This window comes from Apaloderma vittatum, unplaced genomic scaffold, assembly GCF_000703405.1.
Source record: "Apaloderma vittatum isolate BGI_N311 unplaced genomic scaffold, ASM70340v1 scaffold5078, whole genome shotgun sequence".
NCBI lineage: Eukaryota > Metazoa > Chordata > Aves > Trogoniformes > Trogonidae > Apaloderma > Apaloderma vittatum.
Window position 1 is genome coordinate 34,046 of NW_009731121.1, and position 12,836 is coordinate 46,881.

At 36.9% G+C, this 12,836-nt stretch overlaps 1 protein-coding gene across 1 annotated transcript in view; it reads left to right on the forward strand.

Annotated features, from left to right (window-relative positions):
* SRBD1 (S1 RNA binding domain 1) overlaps positions 1–12,836 on the forward strand; it is a 118,295-nt gene that overhangs the window by 28,055 nt on the left and 77,404 nt on the right. The gene's annotated exons all lie outside the window — the stretch shown is intronic.

A 12,836-nucleotide genomic window follows, 5' to 3' on the forward strand; every position in this document is an offset into this window, starting at 1 on the left:
TTACTTTCTTTTTAAGCATTTTTGATGATTTTTCTTGGATTATCTTTTGTGCTGAACTTTAACAGTAGTGTTTAGTTTTCACGGTCTTAAGATAATGAAATAAGTTATCTAGTGGCCTTTCTCTGTTCAAACTGCTGTAGACATTTAATGGACCCTTTTCTGTATAGATTAGGAAATTATCTTACAGAAATGGTCAACAAATGTGTTTTACTAAATTATATTATTAGTTAAATGTGCTTATTCTTTTTTCCTAATGTTTTTAAGTAAATTTACACAAGATCTGATATTTAAATCTCCTTTTTATTTCAGGAGACATAGTAGGTTTTTCTGATTTCAATTGTTTGCAAAGGAAGGAGACTGTTCAAATTTCTGAAAAATTAGGCATCCTCTTTCCTCAGTCCAACTCCAAACCAGTGGGTTTTTAATGACTGTGGAGAATGGGAAACTTAATAGTGTGTGGGTTTTGGCAAATGTTTGACTTCACTGGTGTTCAGTTCATGTAGTTAAAAAATTTATTTATTTATTGATCATAGGCTACAAAATGTAAATAACTAGTTTACACAGAAAAAAATATATAATACTGTGGCAGATGATTTTCAAAGTGCATTTTCCTCTTTTGCTTTAATATTTTCTCCCTGTTTATAGTTCAAGATTATAGAATTTGCGAAATAATCATCAATATTGATTTTTGAGGGGGCCCTGTAGAAGTAACAATTTCTTGGAACTTAAAAAGCTCTTGTGAAATAGGAATTAGTATAAATGCTCTAAGGCAGAAGTCATGTAATCAAGTTGGCTGTTTTTTTCAGTAGAGACAGGTAATTTTTTAACCTTTCACTTTTTCTGGAACTTGTTGCAATATTTGTAGGAAAAATATATAAATGCAGATATATAAATGCCAGAGTAATTCCTGGAAGTGAAAAGGAACATAATCATTAAAGCATTTTTGCTTTTAGTGTATATTTATATTGTTAATGGCTTTCTTGAACTGTACTCATACATGGTGAAGAGGTAGTCCCTACTTCAGAATTAATAGGCAGAACACTGAAGTACTGCATATTGAAATAAAAATCAGAAGAAATCACCTGGCGACAGGGAGGCTGGATTAAAATGATCTCCAAGGTCCCTTCCAGCCTAGGCCATTCTATGATTCTATGATTTTTTTTTTTTGTATTGCATGCTATAGGTGACACTTGATGCCGTTGAACTTTGTAGTCTGCTGTTTGTGTGTGCATTTATGTGGGGAGGGGAGGTTAAAATAAAATGGAATGGCAGTCCTTTTGTCTCTGTTCAGGTTTCAACTATCTTCACAGAGTTTGTCTTGAAGATTTGGGTTCCCATATTGCCCTTTCTGCTAAACTAGTTTCATGTGCATCTTGCTGTATTATCCCCTGTGGGATTTCCCAGCTGCGCTGCTGTGCCCTGCAAGGTAGCTACTCTCTTGCTCCAGGAAACTTTCGCTTTAATCTCCTTGGTATTCCTTAGTAACATAAAGGAATGATGAGTCCAGACATCCACTTCTGAAAAATTCCAGGTATTACACTGGATTATGTCAGTCTGAGTTGAAAAATTTAAGTGATACTTCCTAAATGAGGAGTAATTAGTACAGAATTATCATAGATAATAGATGACAATAGATGACAGTAGGCATGTGCTGTGAGAACTGCTGTACTTCTTGAGGGGAGCTATGGAAGATGACTTAGAATGTGCTCTGCTGATCCTCTTTTTTAAAAAAAAAAAAAAAGTCCCCTGAGTCTTCCCTTGATTATGTTATTTTTTGTGATACAGGGAAATAAGAGGGCTTTGTTTTTACACAGGCTGAATACAGATCTCTCATCAGTTCTGTGGAAACCTATGGTATTCTTTTGGATCAAACCATCTTTATAAATTGTTTTTCCATTAAAATTTCTAAGAAACAATTTAAGTAATGTGGACAGAATTAATTTTTAAAGAAGTTCTGCTTCAGCAGGTTGCAATTCTAACTGAACAAATGAATTTACATATCAATTTAGAATTTGAACTGTCCGTGTGTAAAAATGATTCCCCCAAGACACATGAATACATACATACATAACAAAAAAACCCACAGAACAAATCAAAAAACCTCCAGAATGAGCCAGTTGCATCTACCACAATAACATTTCCGAAGCATTCAGCTTTTTATAGTGATGCGCTAAGCTTCACAAAACTAGAAACCCTTGCCCAGCAAAACAGAGCTCAGTTCATTGCTGTGTGCAAGTTTCAGAGAAATGCCAATTGTATTTGCATTTACAATCTTTTTCCTTAAAGAAGTCCAGATATCAAGTGAGTTGGCAGATGAGGCTGGATTGTTTTATAGTGCTTTAAAACCAAAATCCCCATCAACTTCTTAAACTGTTATTCAGAAAGGTGGCCAGTAGAGAGGTCCTACAGACTTTCAGCTTCCTTGGCAAATAAAGCTTGTAAGATGATACTACTCAAATTTTTTATTGAAGTGGAGAATAGGATCAGAAATTATGATAAAAAAATAAACTTGGATCATGCATTTTCAGGGAAATGAGACAATAATAGAGACTAATTCTAGAAAGGTGTTCACAGTTGATGCATGCACAAATAATCTGGACAGGTATGCACTGGAATAAGGGTTAATGATAATAACTAGCTGAACACATAATTGACTGCATGTATGTGCAGTACATGCTGAAATAATCTCTCTGCTGCTAAAGTGCTGTACCATAATTTCAGAATTATGCATGAAGTTATTCCTTGGCTTCAGTTGTGAAGTGCTCTACCAAGCACTTAACTACAGGCTTAAATGAGACCGGTTTCACCAATTTTCACTTGTGTGGCAAGAACCAAAGAAACTGAATCTCACTTTAAAATGTTTCAGTTGTATCAATATCAAAAGAAACTTCCAAAGTGATTTTCTTCATTTCAATTTATCTCAGAAACATTGCAATATTTTATTTGATGACTGCTTTGTCTGTTTTAGTGCTAATATGTATTATGAAAAGCAAGCAATTAAAATACCAAATCCTCACCAATAACAAGTGTAAACTTGGGCATGGTTTTACTGAAGTTTTCCAAAGAGAAGATGAACCAGTGAAGACAGTAGTAGGAAATGAGGCATATGGCATGATTTTTCATGTGGCTTTAAAGCCTGTCGGGACTCAGTTTGACAGTTTTTGATATAAAGCAAATATTTTTCACTATTTTTGTAACCAACATGCTTTCAGATCCCTACATCCAACCTAAATAACTGCAGGACTTTCCTCTTTTTTTTCTTTTTTTTTTTCCTTTTTTTTTAAGTAGTTTCCCTTTTGGAGCTATGTTTATTGACTTAGATTAGGACTGGACTAAGGCCCAGAGACAGTCATATCTAGTCTTCAGGTTTTTTGTTACAAATCAGTTTTTGTTACAAGGTTCAATAAATATTCTTGATTATTTATGTTACTTCTATTGTGAGTTCTTGCCAAGGATACGTTGTATTATAACCAAAACAGATGTTCTGTTTTAGACAAGTGTATTTGTTTTAGCAGGACCAGAAATGTAAATGAAACAACAGTGTGTTCAGCATTAAGATAGCAGATGATGAACTTTTAGGATTTTGTTGGCCTTTTTGGATTAAATTAAAATCTTGAAAAAATATTTCAGGAATCTCATTCCGTATTTCAGTCACTGTAGCTGTTTTTCTTTGATTGCTGTTGGTTGTAGGCATCTTGGAAATGAAAGCTGTCTGAACAACAGGTGAACTGTGCTAGAACAGGACAGCACAAACAGCTCAATTATCATATTTGGAAAAATGAAATCACAATTTTTCTTTCAGCATTGTTGGCTTCATTGTCAAAATACAAACATTCTTCCTGATCTGACTTTTCTTATGTGCTTCGTACATTAATGCACATTCAGAAGAAATAAAGCATTTCAGCTCATATTTAAAAGAAAGTTTTATAAATATCACATTGTTAGTTATTTTCAACAAGCCGTAAAGACCGCTGCCAGGCAAGTGTATTTTTTTTGGTGACTTGGTGTTTAATTTCTGTTAAACTTAGTTTTAGACTTGATGCAAAATCCTTTTCTACAACTTTCAAGAAAATCTTTTCTTGCTCTGGAGACTTTATAAGCACCGTAATTAATAATTTACTACTGTTTAAGTTCAAACATTTCTGTACTGTGACAAATAGGGGAAACTCTGTAACGTCTTGTAAAGTTCTCATTGGGTTTTCTTTAATGTTTAAATTGTCTGCTTTAGAATACTTAGAAATGTTCTGCTAAGGTAGAATAGGACTGTTTAATACCTTTTGAAGTTGAACCTTGGTGGCAAGAAATTGATTTGGAAATGTTTGTTCTTACGGGATTTTAGGTCCGCTTGTGTTTTATAGGTGTCTGCACATGCTTTAAATATCCTTTTCAATTTAAATGTGTGTTTTATGTTGTTGAATATCTACATTATACTCTCTCAGCTTTAACAAATGCCACTTTCAAGTTCCATGCCCCTACATTTCTAATGTTACACTAGCTTAATTCCCATTACTTTTCTGCTTCATAGCACTCGCAGTTTGAAAGGGACCTAACATTCGGGTTCACATTATGATAATTAGGTTTCAAAGCAGTGTAGGGGGATTAAGATGTCTGAAGCCTACTTGCCGAATAAAGTTCAGAACTACTTGTAAAACTTGTTTGAGTGGTTAACAGAAGTGGTTTTATTTATTCAGTGCTCATGCAGCATTAATCCGTATTTCATCAGGTACCCACAGTGCTGTAACTCTAGATATGACCTTGGGACTTAATTTACCCCATCTCAGTTTTCCTTATTAATGTGCCATGAAAGAGGTACATGAAAGATAGCCAACATCAAAGCACCTTTTCAAATAAAGTGGTTGATATGAATCCTCTGGTATTTAACGCTGTCTGTCAAATGTTTCAGCTGGTTTGCATCCTTTTACAAGCTATTGCTTGCTGCATTAATGCAGTTGTTTCAAGTCTGCTGAGAGTACAAAGGGGAGTAGGGATATGGGGAACTTTATTCCTATTTCTTTTTGATTATATTTTCTTTAAGTTGTTATTTTTGTCTGTTAAACTGTGTAACTCTATTGATGACACATTTATGTGCGCACACCTACACACCTTAGGTCATTAGATGTCTGATGCGGAAGGTACGAAGTAGTTTGGAAAGTTTTGGCAAAAGGAGTACGTATTTGACAGAAACAATGCACACGTCTGAAATGTGCACTGAAGAGCCTTTGTTCTCTTTCAAGCTCTAGTGGAGTCATGAGAAGTCTAAGTAATGAAGAAATAACTTGAGGAATAAATAGGTCTAAAATGTGAGTAAAGACATAGTCAATGAAAACACTTTAAATCACGTAGCAGTTTTTAGCCAAACTGTCTGCTGTCCCTTACTTAAAAGTTACTTTGTTATGATTATTTGCCACAACTGAGTAAGAACTTATGATTATGCACGCTTCAAATGAAAAATCATTTTGTGTGTATTTATATTTATAGAAGACAGTCCTATAAATTGAAACTTCACTCTGCATAGAGATTTCTTCCTCCTGCTACTCTTGATGATTCATGACTTTGGGTAGCCTATTCTTTAGCACAGCATGGACTGCTAATCGGTGTCCGCATTTAAAATAGTATCAAATGTTTGTTCCCGGTGCATTCCCAAACTGGTATCTACATTGAGCTGAACTCATACTCTATTCTAAAAGGGAAATTCAGAAGTCATCTTAGATTTTTAAGCAGTCCAAAACCCAGAGATTTCTCTCTGCCCTAGCTCTGTTGGTTATTTTAAAAGTTTACTGTAGACAACAGTATCATCTCTAGCCTTATTTTTCTGGGGGGAGGAAAAGCAATAGGTAAGCAGTGAAGATACAGTGGGACATGTGAAACAGGATGATAATTTCTGACTTGAATAGCATGAATTGGAAACTTGTTAAAACCAATTTTATAAGTGATACGCTTGACATAATTATGGGAACAATCTTTGAATTCTATTTCAAAGCTTTTGAGAGCCAAGAGTAGTTGGAAGTATGTCAATATAGTTAAAGAGATTATGAATTCCTTTAAGTTCAGAAAAAGAGTAGGATGTATGTGGAGTCTAGACTTCAGCAATGCAAAGGCAGGGGGTCAGGAAGTAAATGTAACTAGAGAAAGAAATCTAAATCTTGAGAAAAAAGTCCATTTTTCCAGAACACTAGGACATGTCGTTTGACTTTTTTCCAGGGCAATCTATGGCAAAACGATCTTGGGGGAAAGAGGAAAGTTATTAGTGCAACTTCCCTTCTATGTTTCTAAGAGAAAATCATAGTAACAGTAATATCCAGCACTGATTTTAAAAGTTATGTATTCTCAATGAGTGAATCTCTTCAGACCTTTAAAGCAAAGAGTCATTTCTGTGAAATGAAGGAAAATTTTAGGATGCAATGCCATTAAACATGTGAAAGTGTTCAAGAGCAACTTTGCGTACTCTTCAATTAGAAAATGTACTGATTTCAAATATACTCTTGCAAATCAGATAATAAACGTATGAAATTGATCACAATAATTCCTCTCCCCTCCTTTGTTTTTAAACAGAGAAATCATTTGTTACGTTTAGAATTGCAAAATGACTTCTCTATTTTCAATTTTATGTTCCCCACTGAGCAGTAATTTGTAATCAGGCCGTTTTCTTGTAGATTGCTGTTATTTTCAGATAAATAAAACACATTTTTAAGATAATCAGCCAGAAGACATCTGATATTGCAGCACAACCGGTGTCAGGTGAAGAGGAAAAATTATTCAAAAATACTTAGATATGCAAAACAAGAAAATGTTGGAAAGGTAAAAGGTTGAGAGATGCCAGGCAAATGGTATGCAATGAGCAAGTGCTACCATTTGTGCCCAGAGTGTACCCATCAGGTTCCATGAGAACAGTTTTGGAATACATGTATTGCATGAAGTTATCTCAGTCGGTTAGAGCGTGGTGCTGATTACACCAAGGTCGCAGGTTAGATCCCCACTTGGTCCCCATGTGTTCCTGATCTAGTTGAGAGGTGTTCCTGCCCATGACAGGGAGGTTGGATTAAATGATCTCTAAGGTCCCTTCCAGCCTAGGCTGTTCTATTGTTCTGTGATTCTATGAGCATGACTGGGCATTTAGTTCCTAATGCTGATTTAAAATGAAATCACATTTTTACCAAATGTATGTAGCAGTGATTTTAATGTTCGGTATAGAGCTACTAAAACTATACTGTAAGTACAGGATTTTATTTTTGAGATGTGTTGGACTTGGAAGTAAAAGTCTTTAAAACACTATTTTTATCTCTTAACATTGCATGCTGATCAGTATTTCCAATGCAATATCCTTTCTTAAGAGCTTTCTGTGATTACAGTAAATATTACTCTTGCCTGAAGTCTCTCATTCAAGGCTACTTCCGAAGTAGAAAGAAATTTGCTGGGTTGCTATACTGAAGCAAAACTAGTATCTGATATTTCTGAGCAGGTGGGATACCTAAGAGGTTAAAAATAAGCATTTTATTTCAGACTGAAATAATTTAGGTTATTGTTTAGTGTGGATACAACTTTAGAAGTTTATCTGTGCCATTTGGCCAACACCACAAGGTTCTTAGCAGTTTAATTCCAATGAAAGATTTCAAGAAGGATCTTATTTAGTGGAATGAACATAACATAAGGTGGTATTATAACACACCCACTTCTCCCAGAATCAGTATTCTTATTTGGTCTGACATCTGGCTTTTTCTGAAGGATCACCAAACGATCAGTCCTTGTAATGGCTGGTGACTTGCTCACGTGGTATTTGGAGTATCAGTAGAAATACTGAAGGATGAACCTTCCAAGTTGTTGTCTATGTCTGAAAGTTTGTGTGCAGGTCTCTGCACTGTGTGTGCCATCTCCTGCTTCTAAGCAGGAGAAGGTGAGAAGCGTTTTGTTAACAGGTGCCTGAGCGGTGGCCAAGGTGCAGGGATGGCTCAAGGAATCACAGAATAATAGAATCATAGAACTATCAGGGTTGGAAGGGACCTTAGAGATCATCTAGTTCCAAACCCCCTGCCACGGGCAGGGACATCTCCCACTAGACCAGGCTGCCCAGAGCCCCATCCAGCCTGGCCTTAAAAACTTCCAGGGATGGGGCTTCCACCACCTCTCTGGGCAACCTGTGCCAGTGTCTCACCACCCTCATGGTGAAGAACTTCTTCCTAACGTCCAATCTGAACCGATCCATCTCTAGTTTTAATCCATTCTCTCTAGTCCTACAACTACATGACATCCTGAAAAGCCCCTCCCCAGCTTTCTTGTAGCCCCCTTGAGATACTGGAAGGTCACAATAAGGGCTTCTCGGAGCCTTCTTTTCTGCAAACTGAACAACCCCAACTCTCTCAGTCTGTCTTCATAGGAGAGGTGCTCCAGCCCTCTGATCATCCTCGTGGCCCTTCTCTGGACACATTGCAGCATGTCCATATTTTTCTCGTGGTAGGGGCTCCAGAACTGGTTGCAGTACTCCAAGAAGCCCGAGGAACTGGGTCACTGGTGGAGGAAGCAGTGTGGAAAGAACAAGGGTGCAGCCAGGGACTAAGGACAGGGCAGTTTTCAAGGTACCTCCTCTGAACAGAGGCTCTGAAGTGCAGCCTCTGGGAACAGCTTTGGGCTCATTTGAGCTGTGCCTTCGTTGTCTTTTCAATGCAGCAGGTTATGTTAAGAGAGCAGTTCCCTCTCCTCTCCTGTTCCCTGAGTGTTTGTGAGCGTGAAGGGATGCTGTACAGTCCAAGCTTAAAACTGAGGTTTGGACTTCAGCTGAAAAATGTGACCTAATGACATATTACTGCTTCTGACAGTGAGCACTGGAGACAGATTCTCAACATCTGCATCTATGAGTCTTTTCCCAATACTACACTTACTGGTGTGTTGTTTGGGGTTTGTTTTTTTTTTTTGTTTTTTTTTTTTTTTTAATCTGGAGTGTACTTGTTCCATGTAACTTCACAGTATGTTTTAAAATGCTGTCTATTAGGTTAGATTTTGGTCAGTTACTGTGAGACACCACATGTGCAAAATGAGTCATGATCTGTGCGCAGCTAGGTTTGTGAAGGTTTAATGATGTGAGCCTTAAATGTTTCAAACTTGGTATTGATACTGATCTCAAACAAACCAAAAAAGCTTAGCCTTTCAAGTAGGCTGCTGCAGCAATTTTAAGAGCATACAAAATTAGCATGTATGGTTTGGTGTATGTAATTTTAGGTAGCTTTATTTTTCTCTTTAACCGCGTGTGGTCAATTCCATTTCTTTTGTAGTAGAAATGCAGTGTAATCAGATTGGGCTGTTACCTGCTCACACAGGAGCTTAGAAAGGTTAGAGAATGACTAAGCTGAATGATGGGATCTTTGATATATTTTTGATTTGCAAACCATTGAAAATTCGCTGGTGGCACTGTACAATTCATTCCAGAGACTGTAATCCTACTGACAGTGGGCTAGTTTCTTTCATATCCTTTGTGAACCCCTTGGAAGAAGCCTGTGAACTACAGGTTGAAAACCAATGTGTTTGGGCCTGAAAATAACAAAAAGTAGAAAGACACAGAAACTTCATATTTAAAATAGGTGAAATTGCACATAGGAAATCCTCCCTCTCATTTGTATTTGCAGAAGTTGCCCAGGGAAATGATTCAGAAGTGGGACTGGTAGAGTTAGATAATGGTTGGACATGACGATCTGAAAGGTCTTTTCCACCCAAAACAATTCTATGAACTTTTGATTACGGAGACTTGGCAGTGCAGTTCTTGTTACCCCTGCCTGTGCATTTTGCACTGCTAGCCTTTAGCCATTGCCTGAGACAAAACAGCATGGCTCCACTCTGGTGCAGTATTGCCATGCTAACAAAATATTTCATACTGAGCAGCGAATGTAAATTAAAACCATTCAAATGTTAATTTATGTTTTGTGTCAATATTGCCTTTCTAAAATAAGTGATGCTTGTGGTGTTTGGGATATTACTCTATTATGCTCTTCGTGCTTAAGCTATCAGAAACATATGTTTGTGTGTTTTAAGTGACTTTGTCATGAAATAGCTGTGGCAAATTTTCACTGCTAAAGGTTGGGGAAATTCATTTAGGCTCCTCACTATGTGAAAAACCTCCATACTTGCAAAATCCTGTCAGGAGTTAATTTAAGTGAATCAAATATAGCGTGACTTACACCAAGAGCATCCAGATCAAAATTATATAAATACAAGATGTATCCTCTGATTTGTGAGGTATTAAGACTGAGTGTTATTGCACAGTCTGACCTGGTTGTATATTTGGATAGTGTTTTGTCTTCAAGTAGACATTTTGTAGGAACCTAATGGAGAAGTAAGCTTTTTTCCATTTGTGTGGGGTCGCCAGTAATGTGTTTTTACTTAAGTTGAGATTCTGCCAAACTTCGTACCTATTCATTCGTGAAAGCACATTTGGCGTCCTGCATTTCAGCTCTTCCTGGGCTTCCTTTATCATTGTGAGATGTGATATACAGATCAATTTATTTGTTTAAACTTACTGTGTTATCATTGATGCTGATTGCAGAAGCATAGATTAGATTACATTAAGCTGTGTAACACTCTACATTAGATACCTTAATTTCAGTGGCTTTTTACTGGCAAAGAGTTACCTTTGGGATGAAATCTTCATCCTAGATCTCTGTTATAGAGTGTGCATGTGTGGGTTGCATGTATTTCTCTAAATAATAATTAGAAATGTTCAAGAAAATAAAGGAGTGAGCATATGCACGAATGCTGTCCTTAGTGGGGAACCATTTCTTTATTCTTTGAAGTATCAGTGAAAATTTTTGTGCACGTCCAAAGTTTGGATAGAAGTCTCCCTCTGAAAGTATGGTCACGTTTGTTTTGAGTAGTAAACCTCAGGAAATTGCCACTTGCACAGCTGCTAACAAATTTCCCCAGTACCATGAGAACAACTATTACAAGCCTGATATTTTATTTTTATTTTTTAAAAAGGGGGTGAAGCAACATGTCTTGTGTTTTAGGGACGTTTGAAAAATTAAACATTAATGACTTCTAGATGTCTGAGAATCTTCTAGGACTGAAAAGCAAATACAATGTGTCAGATAAAGCAAGGACTCTTTCCTTCTGCAGTTACATAAAATTGTCATTTCTATTCCTGATTTCAGGCTATTGGCTCTTAGAGGCTGTTGGCAGTGCAGGAGTGAGCACTACTCATGTTGCATCTTCTTTTGGAGTCATTTGGTGTGATACTGAAACTGGGGGCTATGCTTGCCTGGACTCATTTAACTTTTCTCATTGGCAAAGTGTATGGCAGACTTAAAAGCTTTGAGAATGACACTGAAAGAAGCCACAGCAACGGGAAATACTTCAGCATACTTCTGTTGTTTTCCGGGCATGAGAGGCAGGGAATATAGACGTGCTGTGTGTCTCAAAGGGCCTTTTGAGTAGGTTATTTCAGCTTGAAAAGGGATTAGATTTAGATGACTGCGGTGTCAGAATGTTGTAGCTGAAGGTGCCTATTGAGGATAATTCCTTTCTATAGCTGGATCCCAACAGTTTTGTCAATGATGAGTCAGTGGAGAGAAGGAGAAATGATCCATTTGTCGTGGAGGGTGATACGGATGCAAGAGAGTAGGTCTGAAAGGAGAGATCAAAAAGCACAAGCTATGTGAAGCACCCTCTTCAGTACCAAGCCCTCCTAGCAGCAACAACTGGGAACAGGGGACAAGCGAAGGGGAAGGGGCAGAGAGGAGAGAGAGTGGTGCTGGTTTTCCTCTTCTTTTTCGATTTTGGGAGATTTGTGTTGCTTTGGTGGCTTCATACACAGTTGTAAATGTAAACATTTACATCTAGCTGTTCTTTATGTCACTTACTTCCTTTCAAAAACCCAACGCTCCTGGAAGCAAATTAATTTCTCAAGTAGAAATAGCATTTTCACTTGATTCCTGTTTGCCGCTGCAAGTAAGATCACACTTTCTAATTCTATCAGATTATTTTATGTAACAGCAAATACTATTCAAACAGCTCAGTTGTCTGTGGAGCTTTCTAAATAAAAAACCTGTAGGTGGTGAGGTCCATCTATATGCAGTTAAAGTTATTGCTAATATTAAATTGGCTTTTCACATAAAACTTCTCTCTCAAACCTAATTAATTTTTATATTTTGTTAAACATATTTGTCAGCTAAGGCAACATGCCTACTGCTTGTTCAGTTCTTTTATTGGGTTGAACTAGAACTCACATTTGGATAAAATACATTTTGACATTTGAATTTGACATAAATGTTTCAGGGAAACAGTTTAGGCATGCATCCTCCATAAATGATTCTCTTGTCAGCGTTATGATCTTATACTGTAAATATACTTTGGAAGTGGGCTTTCAGTAAAATCAGTGATGCATTTATTACTTGTTCCTGGTCTATTTTTCCTCATAGTGTAAAATCAGAGTTCAAAGTTACTTTGTCATTTTTTTAATTATTTTTTTATTAAAGTTATTTTCTAGAAGTTAGTTTGTCATTTTTAAGTAAATCAAACTGGATATTCCTGTGTTACTTCTCAGTGATTATCTGTCTGCTGAAGGAAATGTTAACTCTAATCTTCTGCTCTAAGAGTAAATAGAAAGAGACATTGTCAATTTGAATGTTTTAAAATGAAATAATTTTGAAATCATGATATAGTATCCTTTTAATATATCCCGTTTCTTTAGCTAACGACAACAACAAAAAAAGATTTTTAAAGGAATGTTTAATTCCTTTTAAAGGAGCGCTTAAGGCTGTCCTCTTCTCTGTTCTTCTTGTTTTGCCCTGCTCCCGTAGCCCCGGCTGGCTCTGCCAGCATCCTGCTCTTCCTCATACCCACCTGCCCACAGCCAC